A 14779-nucleotide genomic window follows, 5' to 3' on the forward strand; every position below is an offset into this window, starting at 1 on the left:
ATCTGTCAAGCCTGCACTCATCTAAAGTGAGATATTGGCGAAATGCTAAGCTACTCTCAGAAAGGTTATTAATTCAAATTTAGATATTTTACTGAAAACCGCAAACACTCAAGTTCAGTTTGCAGATCTGCAATCACCAGATCTGTTTCAGCTCTGCTGAAAATAACCTTTTAAAAAGCGCCTGAAATGAATGCTTGCATTCCAGCTCTCAAAGAAGGAGGGAAAAACTAAGGTCAAAGTTCTCTCGTTTGTTGCTGTAAGCAAGTGTCACTGTAGCAGGTAAAATAAGTTGTTTTAGGTGAACAGGGAAGACTAGCAGGCCAACCTAGATCTGTATCATATCTCTTGCAGTGGCTGGTACTAGAAAATATTTTTTTAAAAAATAAATAAATCATGAAACCCCAGTGTGTACAATTACAGAATAATTTGTCCAAAGAGAAAGTTTACTTCCACTGCAGGCAGGCACAAATGGGTTTATATTATAAAACATGGCAGCTTACATCTTGCCAAACAAATTAATGCAGATGTTTATATTTTCAGGATTCAGGCGGCAAACATGAATGTGTAAACAATAGGGCTGTGCACCAGATTGGCCCAGTCAAATATGGCCCAAATTGGGCTTATTCTGAGGCATTCTGGTATCAGGCAAGATGGGCTGAGACAGCCCTGGATCATTAATAATAATAATGATGATAAATTTTATTTATACCCTGCCCTCCCCAGCCAAGGCCAGGGTCAGGGTGGCTAACAACAAATAATAAAAAAGTTGAATCAATATAACTTAAGAACAAGATTAAAATACAACATTAAAACACTAAAATGCAGCCTCATCACAGGAGAAAGGAAAAAAGAAAGAGGGGGAGGGAATCAAATCGACTCCAAGCCAAAGGCCATTGCAGTTCAGGTTGGATTACCTAAAGGAAACCTTTTGCAAAGCTGCACCCTGCAGAATGGATGCCTTCATACAACAGCTGTTCTCTGCAAGGAAACCACTTGAGAAGGAGCTCCCCCGCCCCCGACCTCCTGCTCTTGGTGTGTTTAATTAGGGGTTTGATTTTATTTTTTAAAGCAAATTAATCATTAGCCCCATCCCAAACTAAATCAGGACCAGATCTGGGGCAAGGGGTCCCTGAACTGACCCTGGGTGGGTCAGCCTGATTTTTTTTGGGGGGGGGTGTGTGGATGAATCAGTGCAACAGGGCAGACAGTGGGGTTCTACACAGCTCTAATAATCAACCTATCGGAGCTATCTTATATGTTTTTTCCTCGTTCTGTCCCACCTAAAAATGAATATGAATCATATGAGCCTTCCACCAAATTAAGCCTCTTTAAGGCCCACTGAAGTCAAAGCAGGGAGTGAAGCATCTGACTTTAGGCTGCAGTCCTCCACACTGGGGGTAGGAAACTTGTAGCCTTCCAGCAGGACTCCTATCAGCCCCAGGCAGCAGAGTCACTGGTCGGGGTGCCAGAAGTAGTCCAAGAACATCTAGAGAGCCATAGGCTTTCCATTCCTGCTATATTCTATACCTGAGAATAAGCCCTGTTGACCTGATGAGACGTAATTCTGTACAGGTATGTATAGGATTGCTCTGTAAACTCTTATCCTTGGCTGAATCATGCCATAATTTGAGGGAGAAGAGAGAGAGGTTTCGCCCACCACTATTCATCTGTTTAAACAAACCTTTGATTTGGTTGTTGCTTAATTTAATTCATTCATTTATTGTTAGCTCTGGCTTTCTATGCTCTTTGTGCCTTTCTCCTTTTCATTCTGGTTGTTTTTGGTAAATGATTTTGTTTTGTGGAGAATGAAGGAGATGTTACTATGAGGAGGGACCCTCTTTGCACCTGAAATGCGCTAATACGTTTCACTAAGCTCCATCTGCCTCTGTGGACATCAAGCAGTGGAATGTATATGTATGAATGGCAACGAATATGGTGAGAAAAAAACAGGTGTGTGTGGATATGACAATCCTGCACCAACAAAAATAGGATTTGAACAAGGCTGTTTGCCCAGGACATTTATTCCTAAGGAAACGTAGAAATAGCCACTGTAGATTAAGCACAGGCCACTTCAGTGGGTTTGATCACAAATATAAATGTAAGTCTTAATGTAGAAGTTTAAGCCTCTTTTACCTTGAAATCACTACGCTTAAGTGACAAGTTTTTATATTAAAAATCGCTCAACACTGAATAGTTTTTAATTATGAATAAGCTATCACTTCATTTAGCACATCATTTCATAATTCAATTTACACATTTCAATGGCCTCCCAAGGAGTCTCATCTTATAGTCTTTCATCAGCAAACCAAAGCATATGGCAGCATGAAAAACGATTATCTTATTAAATAAATAAATAAAATGCCACCAGATAATTTAGAAAGTAAGCCAGAAATCATTAATCCATTGATATGAGCCCTCAAAGTTATAAAATGAAATTTCAAAACATGGATCTTTAATAACACTTAGTTCACAAAAGTTTTCATACCTTTAGTTCTCATTGTAAGTGATATTTTCCTAGTATTAGTAAAGGCACGTGCTATTTCCCTTAAGTTTCTCAGAACATCACACGAATTAAGACACTGTGATATTTATTTTAGTTGATTAATTAATTACTTTGCTAAACAAGAGCCAGTTAACTTACTGTACTTTAATTAGGCTAAGATTTATATTGTGACATGTTCAAATAATAATTCCATGAGATTTTTTTTCTTTTTCTAATATTCAGGTTATATCCTGTCTTTTCTTCTCTTTGCTTCCTGGAGTATAACTGATGCAAGGCATTACTACTCCCAACCTTATCAGATAGCCAAATAAATGGGTTCACCGCATCTCACAGTAAAATGATAGCCATTTGGCCTCCAATAGCGTTTCCATCCATCACAGGCAATTTAAAACTGCCAAAGGTCCAGAATGACTCACGAAGAGTGGCAGGTAGGACTTGGAGAATAACACATACATTTGTGTTGGTCCAACCTTATCAGCGGGACATATCCTCACAGCTGATAGACTGCAGCCATTAACTAATACTCCACACCGTAGCTGGATAACCAGCAGGAGAAGAGAAGGGTTGACAGCTAATTTCTAAAGTGCCTTGATCCTCGAGTAAGTGACAGAGCAACCCTAATTATAGGAAGCTGGTGGAACTAACACAGACTTAAGGCACCCCTGTTCCAAGCTGCGCTCAGAAGTAGGGCTGCTGCCTCCTTAGCCAACCCAAGCCTGGCAGAGGGAAAACAAGCCTTTAAAATAGAGTTTGACTTAGCATCATGGAACCATAGAATGGTACGGTTGGAAGAGATGCCCAATGATCATCTAGCCCAGGGGTCAGCAAACTTTTTCAGCAGAGGGCCAGTCCACTGTCCCTCAGACCTTGTGGGGGGCTGGACTATATTTTTTTTGGGGGGGGAAATGAATGAATCACTATCCCCCACAAGTAACCCAGAGGTGTATTTTAAATAAAAGGACACATTCTACTCATGTAAAAACACTGATTCCCGTACCCTCTGCAGGCCGGATTTAGAAGGCGATTGGGCCGGATCCGGCCCCCAGGCCTTAGTTTGCCTACCCATGATCTAGCCCAATCTCCTGCAATGAGGAACCTCAACTGGATCACACGAGACGGTGATTTATTTGTGCTTTTTGTCTCTTGTGAACCACCTTGAGATTTATTTATTTTTTATGAAGGGTGGTACATAAATTAAAAATGGCCACCCAACCTATGCTTAAAAACCTGCAGTGAAAGAGAGTCCGCAATCTCCCGAGGGAGACCATTCCACTGTCAATCAGCTCTTGCTGTCAGAAAGTTCTTCCTGATGTTTAGTCGAAATCTCCTTGTAATTTGAAGCTGTGGGTTTGAGTCCTACCCTCCAGAGCAGGAGAAAACAAGCTTGCTCCATTTCCCATGTGACAGCCCTGAAGATATTTGAAGATGGCTAAACCACAGAGCCTAGGACTTGCTGATCAGAAGGTCGGCGGTTCGAATCCCTGTGACAGGGTGAGCTCCCGCTGCTCAGTCCCAGCTCCTGCCAACCTAGCAATTTGAAAGCAAGTCAAAGTGCAAGTAGATAAATAGGTACTGCTCCAGCGGGAAGGTAAACGGCATTTCCGTGTGCTATTCTGGTTCGCCAGAAGTGGCTTAGTCATGCTGGCCACATGACCCGGAAGCTGTACGCCGGCTCCCTCGGGCAATAAAGTGAGATGAGTGCTGCAACCCCAGAGTTGGCCACGACTGGACCTAATGGTCAGGGGTCCCTTTACCTTTAACCTTTACCTTTACCTTGGACTCGATGGCCCTTGTGGTCTCTTCCAACTCTATTATTCTATGATTATCATATTCCTGACTGTAAGAGCTGCTTGACAGTGGAACTTGACTCCTTCGGAAGGTGGTGGACTCTCCTTCACTGCAGGTTTTTAAGCAGAAGTTGGATGGCCATCAGATGCTTTAGCTGTGATTCCTGCATTGCAAGGGGTTGGACTTGATGACCCTTGGGGTCCCTTCCAACTCTACAATTCTATGACTCTATGGTTCTGTGACACAACTTTGTGGATCCTATACACTTCTGCAGTTTGAGAAGAAACAGCAATAGAGGAGAATAAATGAAACCAGGGGAATTCTTAGACATGGCAGACAGATTCTTGGCAGTGTTGGGCCTTGTTATTTCAGGAACTGACAAAGAACTTTACCTGAACTTCTCTGAATGGACAGCCTGCATCCTGCTCTTATAGAAAGAAGAGTCAGACCCTTGATGAATGCTGTTTTTATGTCTAAAGCAATTGAATTCTGAGCATTCTGCCTGCTTCCCTCATTGGGATGTAGAAGCATTTCTTTCTGATTAGTCCCAATGAAATTTTATCAGAAAACAGTTTGAGGCATATCTTTTATAATCAGTTATGGTTGGTGGTGGTGGTGGTTTTTTTACCACATTTTCATTTTAATGACTATTAAATTTAGAATCAAAAGTGTATTCAACTAGTAATGATATAGAAGGCAGAGGAAGCATTATTAAAATATTAAGATTAAAATCCAATGCATAGTTAGGTGGGAGTAAGCCCCTCTTAGCTTAATTGAACTTTCTGAGCAACATACACGAGATCAGGCTGCATGCATGCTTTCCAGTGTAAATTGCAAAATTCAGAGCAAAGTACCCTCTGTCTGTAACGTATGGAAATTCTTACCATCTCTCCCCCCCATAGGACATTTTGAAATGGAAATGACAAAACATGAATTTAAATGCTGCAATTGCTTCTTAGCCGACTTATCCAGGGGGGCTAAAGTGTGCGCCCACGCACACACAGACAAACCTATCACCATCCTGATTGCTTTGTTCTTAGCAATCTTATGTGTCACTGACATTTGATAAAAAGTGGATTGGAAACAATGTTTAAAACTCCTGCGCATGTAATCCAAATATGCATTTCTTCTCAAACAATTTTACATCAGTGGCTTCCAACATTTATCAAGGCACAAGGAAGATTATATGGCAGATGAAGAAGACCTTTGACCACATCTTTGCACCTAGACAATGTCTTTGGGAGTCAGCTCCGTTCACATGATTGACTTTGAAATACAAGAGCAGGCTCCATTCCACTGCCTAGGTTTGCATTAATTGATTGATTAAAAATAGTCAGCACAGCATCCGTGTCGGGACGCTGAGTGCAGTACTTTCATCCAGATGGAAAGTTGCATGTGAAATATTGCAGACCTGTGATATCTTTTATTGGACCAGCATTGAACCAGTTCACATAAACATCACAACAGTATGGATGAACCAAGAAACACACACACTGTGCTTGATCTAAAAGGGCTGGATTATATAAAAATTGCAATATATCATCAGTGTGTGTGTGTGTGTGTGTGTGTGTGTGTGTGTTTCAACACACTGGAGCAAGTATAGATTATAAATGCATTTCAAGCACTTGAGAGCAATCAAAGGCAATTTTTAATAACTCAAAGCAGCGATGTATGACACTACCAAAGCATGTAGCAAATTTGTAGGAAGAATCATAAACAGTACAGTAGGTAGGAGTCTTTTTCGTTGCTATTATTTTTAATGCTACTGTGTAATAGAAAGGTGAGGGGTAGTAGGAGGATGGAAAATGTAGCAACAGAAAAGTGAGCAATTCAGATTTTGATGCATTTCAGAATCAAGACTGAAGGGAGTGGGCAGCTGGTACACATGAAAGTGTGGGGGAATTGTTAAGAATAGGTTATTGACAATGGGTAGATGGCATCAAAAATATCCTGGAACTATTATTATAAAGTAACTGGGTTTATATGCCTGTTGTTTTTGTCCATGTAGTTTTCTTGGCAGGAATACTGGAGTGGCTTGCCGGTTCCTGCTCCAAATCAGCCCTGAGTGCTCGCTGGAAGGACAGATCCTGAAGCTGAGGCTTCAATACTTTGGCCACCTCATGAGAAGAGAAGACTCCCTAGAAAAGACCCTGATGTTGGGAAAGATGGAGGGCACAAGGAGAAGGGGACGACAGAGGACGAGATGGTTGGATAGTGTTCTTGAAGCTACAAACATGAGTCTGACCAAATTGCAGGAGGCAGTGGAAGACAGGAGTGCCTGGTGTGCTCTGGTCCATGGGGTCATGAAGAGTCAGACACGACTAAACGACTAAACAACAACAACAACTGGGTTTAACCTGTGCCTGAGCTGAATCTATATTGTCTGATGCTGTGGTTGGGGATGGGGTAACCCTATCATTTCAAATTCATTACTGTTGTTGTGCTAGAGCCTAGAACCTTTGTTCTCATGTAGCATTGCAGCTGGAAGGTCAGGAGATTTTCAGGGCATGTACTTCTATATTTGTCTTCCATAATGGGTACCTGATAACTTATATTCTGATTATGGTAATTAGAGCCCGTAAGTAGGGAAGAACACACTGCCTCCATTGCCATTCCACAATATGTAGAACTTAAGATCAGCAACATAAACCAGCATTTGTTTTTGACACCATCTAGCATACCTCCTACTCAGATGTCATGAGACTACATTGTGCATAATAACATCCAACTCTTTCATATTTCCGTGGCTTTCATAATTGCAGACTTATACACAAAATAAGGGCATGTCCCAGACAAGGTCAATACACTGATGGAAATACAGAGGTGCATGTTTAACCATCACAGTGAAAGCCATGATTTAATGCTTAACTGTGGTTAGATAAGGGGTGTTGGGGGGGGTAGTACCTCTAGTGGGACATGTCTGCTTTTGGTCTCCACACTGCACTTCTCCCCCGTGGCTCCTAGACGATGTCAGCATGTGACAGTGGCCACGTCCCTGGAATTGCTTCAACTGGCCAGCTAAACAAAACAAAAAAAAAAACAAAAAAAACTGGCCAGCTAAACCAGGTGGAGTTGGCTGATGGGTTTCAAACCCTTGATGAATTAGGGACTTCATGCAAAGACAGGGTCTAGTGGATTGAGTGGATGAGACCAATAGTGGGTCCAGTGGTCAAGAAGGCTATTTGCTACTGTGAAAGTGATAGGTAGATGAGGCTCCTCAATCTGGGAAGGTAGCCCATCTAGGAGAAGGAAAGCTCTGATCCTGAACCTTCACTACTTGGCATGATATCTTTAGGAGAAGAAAAGGCTAAGGAATAAACCCTACACCAATCCAGAGTGGAGTCCCTAAGACAATCGGATGTTGTATTCTACACCTCCTTCCAGCAACTCCTGCAGCCAAGCTGGTGGCAAAAGTATTGTTCTGCCTCCCTTTGGACCACATCAGAGAGGCCAAGAGGAGGGTCTTGTTGTCTGGGCAGCCCAGGACCTCCATACACACTGTCCAGGCTTGTGCTCCAGGGAGGTCACTTTGGTGTTGCTAATGCAGCAGTTTGACTTCACCCCTGGAGGCACACTCCATTGTCTCTTGAGACAGACAGATGCCAACAGGTTAGAACAAGACTGGCAAGCCTATGGCGCTCCAGATACCATTGGACTCCAAGTCCCATCAGGTCCAGCAAGGGTGCTGGGAATCCAGCAACATCTGGAGGGCTGCAGGTTCCCCATCCTGGGTTTGATTATGCCCTAAGTCTTTTATTCACATATTATTGTTTTCAAATCCATTACTATCTCATTCTTACTTATTATTATGTTCTTCAGGTATACAGAGTCATATCACTGGTCTACCTACCCCACTACTTTCAATTCTGTGGATCCCCACAGCCACAATAGAGGTTTTCCCCAGTCCTGCTGTCTTTTAAGTAGAGATCGCAGGGAATGAACTTGGGAACTTCTGCATACAGAGTGTATGCTGTACCGCCAAGCTACGGCTCCTTTCAAAGAGCTTCCATGTAGAGCTCGCAGAAATTACACACCAAGGTGCTAAACACTTACATCACTCCAGTTTGCTAATAGATTGTATCCTTAAGGCTGGCTATTAAATTAAATGAACTCTTTATTTTCACACTCCAAGCCAAAAAAAGTCAAGGCAGCCTGTGAGATCTTGCCAGTACCTCAATGAAAATGAAGAGGCTGAATTTAAAGGAGGACTTGTGGCCAGGGGTGAAGAGGGGAAATGGAATCTGGTAGTATTTTATAATCTAATTGCAATAAAAAAATTAGAATTCTTCTCCCTTTTTTGCCTTTTTCTTCTTCTGCAGTGCTTTGAAACACACACACACACCATTCTAAACAATAAGAAGCTTCCTAAATGAGCTACATAATGTTCCTTGCCATAATCACCACTGCAACGAGAAAATTGCTAACATCATTCCCGAGCCAGATTTGTCAGTCATGCTGCTCTGTGCTCTGAGTAACAATGTTCTGTGCAATTAATATCAAACCTTCCAAGGCAGCTCGGTCTGGTGAAATTCAGTGTGCTTCTGCCATCAACAGAAAACTGCAATGATGCTATACAAGAGTGTAGAAAGCAAAGGGGTGGAGGAGAAGAGAAACAGCTTTGTACCCGATTGGGCCAGGAATAGAAAGATAATTGCAGTGCATTTTGCACAAAATTGCAGCAGTTTGAAATGTCTCCCCACTCCCCACCACCCCGCCCATTTTCTGTTTAATTATAGTTATTATTGCACTCTTAAGAAATTCAGCTGGTGAGAAACAATTCCTTTTCAAGCACATTCAGCCCAGCCATTATGCACTCTTCCCTTGTGACCTGAGATGAAACCCAAGTGCTAGTTGATTCCTATTTACACTCGGGGTCCTTAGGTGCAATCATTATTTTTGGGGGTCAGCATGCACATCTTGCAGAAGGAAACGGACAAGACGAGGCGGGGAGAAAGAAAGGTAAACAAAGCTATTCTTCTTGGCCTCTTGCTGTGCTTTGTAGCGCGGCGGTTTTTCGCTGGTATCCAAGAACGGCATTATCAGGCTGTAATGAATGTGGGAAGGACCCAGTGGAAAGGAAAACAATGTTTCAGGTATGCATGAAGCAATCTGGAAACAGTAACCCCCGTGTGTGCTTAAACAGATATGAGCCTAATGCTGTGATTGGCAAAGAAACAGTCACAGCATTAGCACCGAAGAGGCAGGGGACGAAGGGAAGGAGAAGCCCACAAAGGCATCCCTTCAAAGCCATGCAATCGAAGCTTATAAATGGCTGGTTAAATGCACTTTGCTCATTTGAAGCTAGCCAGCATAATGCTCAAAAAGCAAATCCAGGTTGGAGAGATTCTTTGATTGGGGTTTGGATTCCAAAAGGAAGCAGCTGTGTGAGGCAATGCAGGATGGAAATACACTGGAGCCCGCAGGACGCAAGATGGGGCTCATTTCAGTGTTGCTACGGAGGGTAATGCCAATCAACTTGGTCCTCAATCCAAAGAGCAGTCCTGGTGAAATCAATAAAGCCACTTGCTTGGAGATGCTATGCTGGCTTCCTCATTATTAAAAGAAAAAGAGGTGTTAGCCTGTCAAAATGAAAACAACTCGGTTTTCCTAAGGGGTGGATAGAATGGCAGGCCCTTATGCTGTTTATTATTGTTGTTAGTTGTGGGAATTTATAATTCAGAAGCTGATCTTAAAAGTACATATTGTGTACATACGGAGTCCCAGGATCAAAAATCAGCAGCAGCTCCACCTGAAGGACCTTAAGCAACAGGGTGGCAAAGGACCAGTGAAAACCAAGCAGCAGCAACCTATGAGCCACATCCTATCACAAAGAACCCATGTAGAAGCTTAGTAGCAGAGTGCATGGCTTGCATGCATAAGTTACCAAACTCAGCCTCTGCCATCTCCAGCAAAATGCGTATCTACATTGCAGAGCTGATCAGGGGGATATTTCTGCCTGAGACCTGGGAAAATTTCACCAATTGGATTGGATGTGTCTGAGTTAGATGGGCATGTGGTGTGGCTCAGGATAAGGCTCAGCTCCATGTTGTAGTGGGGTGGAGAATCTCGGGCAGATTTTTTGCTTTTCATAGAATCATAGAGTTGGAAGAGACCACAAGGGCCATCGAGTCCAACCCCCTGCCAAGCAGGAAACGTATCTTTTAAAGAAAGGGAGTGATCTTTGGGTTGCCTATGAGCTACAAAGAGCATCAGTTCTCATCAACGTGGAAGAGGATGACCCCCCTGTATAAATAGATAGTGTCTGTTCCATATGCCCCCCATTACATCACTGGAGCAGAGGAAGGGAGTTGGGAACAATGGCAGAAAGGCTTCTGCTGATGAGAAGTGAACCTCTTACTCTTGCTGTTCTTTTTCTGCTGCAGTACAGATACATATAGGAGTCATTAGAACAGGTTAAAGAGGGTCAGAAACAATGAAGGATGGTGTTAATTGATGGGAAGGGCCTGTAGAGGTCATCTGGGGGCAATGCTATACTCTATAACGTATTGTGTTTCATCCTGTAACATCCCATCCAAAGCAGTTTATCTTATACTTGCCAGGGCAGGGAGGACAATAATCCAACTAATGCATTCCTGCCAAATCACTCCCCCTAACACAGGGTGGGGGACCTTTTCCAGCTTGAGGGCCACGTGCCCTTCTGGGCAACCTTCCAGGGGGCCACATGCCATTGGTGGATGGGGCCAGAGGGGATCTGGGTGGAGGAATGAATATATAAACAGTTACAGATAGGTAGCCGTGTTGGTCTGCCATAGTCAAAATAAAAAATTCCTTCCAGTAGCACCTTAAAGACCAACTAAGTTAGTTCTTGGTAGGAGCTTTCATGTGTATCTGAAGAAGTGTGCATGCACACGAAAGCTCATACCAAGAACTAACTTAGTTGGTCTTTAAGGTGCTACTGGAAGGAATTTTTTATTTTGAATATATAAACAGTCTCTCACACACCTCTCTCCTTCACCCTAGCAAACTAGAGTCACCATCAGAGATCAAGGGGACATTCCAGCCAAGCAAAAGGAGAGTGTGGAGAAAGGCCAGTGATGGGGAGTGAAGCCTGGGAGGAAGAGAATGTGACTGGGGAGAGGTTGTGGTATGGGAGGAATGCCAAGGACCAGATAGAGAGCCCTGGAGGAGGGTTCTCTGCCCACGCCATAAATGCATGGATATGCACATGCACATGTATATGTATGTATCCTGCCTTTGCTTCCAAAGAAGCCCAGGGTGGCAAACACACAAGCAATAAAAGAATTAAAACATCTAAATACAATTCCAGTATGGAAAAATCTGTGCTTGAAAGGGCTGTTGTAAGTGGAAAGTCTTCAGCAGGTGCCAGAAAGATGAGGCACAGCTGCTGTCTAATATTTAACAGGAGGAAATTCCACAGGGCAGGTACCACACCACTAAAGGCACGATTGCTATCTTGTGTGGAATGGCCTCCTGATAAGATGGTATCTGCAGGAGGTTCTCTCCTCCATAGCTCAGTGATCAATTGTTATTAGCGGAGATACAGAGGAGAGGAGATATTAGAAGAGATTTGCAGCTTGAACATATGCCTTTTTTAGTTTTATGTTTTTTTAAAAAACAAAAAACAAAAACCTCAGAAGTACCAATCTTCAGCAGCACTTCTTCCCCTGATGCAAAGGTTTCAAGCCTTAATAACATGTGAATGAGCAAGCAAAAGTGTGTGTGTGTGTGTGAGAGAGAGAGAGAGAGGGGGGGGGGACATTCCCTCTCATGTGGCATCACAATTTTTGGCCTTTAACTGCAGGATCTCATTGATAAACACCAACTTCTTCACCTTCTCCCTTTGCCACACACAACAACAACAACAAGGAAGATTGAAGCTGATACAACAGCAACCTCGTGTTTGTTCCTTTGTTGTCAGAACATGTTCCGTTAAAAACAAACCCCGGTATAATGATGCCAGAACATTTTCTTGTCCTGCATCTGCCAGACTGGTTGCAGGATGTATCGAGCTGGTGATCTGGTGAAATTTAAAAGCATGACTTGTCGTAGACACGTTTTAAGGGCACTGACAAATTAGAGCATGCCTAGAGGAGGGTGATCAGGAAACCAACTCCTATGAAGAATGAAGATTCATACAATTGTAGAATTGGAAGCAGGAGTGCCAACTTGGGCCCTGCGCCTGTGGGTGTCCCGGGCCATGGGTGCCATCAGCATGCATGGCCCTGGAACCGAAATTTGTGGGTGCCCAGCCCCTTCATGGGGAATTTTATGGGTGCTTGGGCAATGGGGGCCTCAGGGAGTTGGCACCTATGGTTGGAAGGGACCCCAAGAATCATCTAGTCCAAGCCCATGCAATGTAGGAATCTCATACATGACAGATGGCCACCCAACTTCTGCTTCAAAACATCCAAGAAAGGAGAATCCGCCACCTCCTGAAGGAGTCTGTTTCACTGTCAAACAGCTCTTACCATCAGAAAGTTCTCCCTGATGATTAGTTGTAATCTCCTTTCTTGTAACTTGAAGCCATTGGTTTGAGTCCTAGCCTCCGGAGCAGGAGAAAACAAGCTTGCTCCATCCTCCATGTGACAGCTCTTTATAAATTTGAGGGTGGCTATCATATCTCCTCTCAGTCTCCTCTTTATCAGGCTAAACATACCCAATTATTTCAACCATTCCTCATGAGGAAGAAGAAATATTAAGAGGAGACATGACGGGTGTCTTCCAAGATCTGAAGAGCTGTCACAAGGAAGACACAGCAGCAGACTTGCTCTGCTAGAAGGCAGGATTCGAACAAATGGGTAGAAAATGCAAGGAGGCAGATCTCAACTAAATATTAGGGTAAACTGGCCAATGGTGGAGCTGTTCAATAGCAATACTGTCTGCTTTGTCTTACATGATAATCAGAAGTATAGTAAGGCAAATACAAAATGTTTGGGCAATGTTCCAAGCATAGAATTGATGAGCACAGGATTTCAATAAAAAATATGCTTACGGGGCAGATTCCAGCAGCAATGTGCTTAGTTAGGAGCATTTTAGCAGCATACTTTGACAGATGCCTAAAGTAAAGATGGAATAGTGAAGCAAAACAGGGTACATATGTATTATGAGGCAGGTTGAGATGAAGAAATATTCTTGTCTGGGACAGTAAGGGCAAGGAAATAGGTGAAAGGCTGTGACTTATGGTGATTTAGGGAGCCAATCAGAAAGAGGCACCCCAAGTTAGAATAGGATATGGGGGTACAAAAGGCAAACAAGTTAGAAAGAAGGAACAGGTCCTAGATGCGTGAGAATGTTTGCTTGTGATGCTTATTCTCTCTATGGTCTTTTTCTTTGATTCTCTTATAGTTGTAGCTTAATATACTTTTGTATATGTATCATAGTATTTTAATATTCTTTTGGAAGCCGCCCAGAGTGGCAGGGGAAACCCAGCCAGATGGGCGGGGTATAAATAATAAATTATTATTATTATTATTATTAAGATCACTAAAACTCATCTGATCTATCACAACTGGATTTGGGAAGGGGGAGAGAGATTCCAATGTGCTCCCAGTTTACATCATCCAGCAGGGTAGTAGAATCCCAGTCAGAGAGTGTTGGGGTAGCATCATAAAGTATCTCGTAAACATAAAATAAGATTCCTACTGAATGAAATATTTGGGGATCTGTCTCATTTTGAACCTGGCAGTGAAGTTAAGAGCCTTGCTGTAAAAATAGATGCCCCCAAGTTGCTTTCCCCTGTTGCTTGGCAGCAATAATAGTCACATTTGGGCCCATCACCATTGAATGTGAGCTTCTGGGGTCATGGCCTCACCACTATGGGTCAGGGATCCAGACAACAAGGGTATTCAGCCTCATGAGGCAGCCATTGACCACCTCTCCCCAACTTAACAGATGAGTGCTCTGTCCTCTTGTAACTCACCCACTGAGAAGTTGCTGGTTTTGCTGCTGCTTCTGAGACAGGTTAGAGGCAATAATGAGCCCAATGGAACTGGGGTTTGGCTGCAACGGATATGTCAGGTTTGTGTGAGAGAAAGAAAGCAGCATTGCTAAAATGTGTCATGTTGATTTAGTAAGCACTGACACCCAGAAGCTCCCAGATTGATTTGGGGCTGGGCAGTGATACGAAATGCCACACCCCTTGAAAAGCTCATCTTATGGAGGCATTATGAGGCACATGCTTGAGCATGGATGGTGAAGAGTGGTGCTTGCATCATAATTAGATGTTGCAAATGATCAACCCTGACCATGGTGGCTGAGCTGATGGCAGTTGGAGTGTACCAACTTCTGAAGGGTGAATATTCCAACACAATGACATCGTGGCATGTGGGGTTTTTCCCAACTATACATTATCAGGGACATGTGGGGAGAAGGGGAGAACCCCATCTGTGTGTTCTGTATTGAAGATGAATTTTTCAAGGTACATTCTTTCACCTTTGGTGGACGTGCCCAAAGATTAAGGCTTTCTGGGAGATGATCTATAATGAAATGAAAAAGGTATTTAAATAT

General features: G+C 43.0%; 1 long non-coding RNA gene across 1 annotated transcript in view; it reads right to left on the bottom strand.

Moving 5' to 3' along the window:
- LOC310703886 overlaps positions 1-14502 on the bottom strand; it is a 41089-nt gene extending 26587 nt beyond the window's left edge. The window contains exon 1 of the long non-coding RNA XR_014524422.1: positions 14193-14502. This is a non-coding gene — a long non-coding RNA (uncharacterized lncRNA). The remainder of the gene's footprint in view (positions 1-14192) is intronic.
- Between the last annotated feature and the right edge of the window lie 277 nt (positions 14503-14779).

Source organism: Podarcis liolepis, assembly GCF_965112155.1.
Source record: "Podarcis liolepis genome assembly, chromosome: 3".
In the NCBI taxonomy this organism is placed as follows: Eukaryota; Metazoa; Chordata; class Lepidosauria; order Squamata; family Lacertidae; genus Podarcis; species Podarcis liolepis.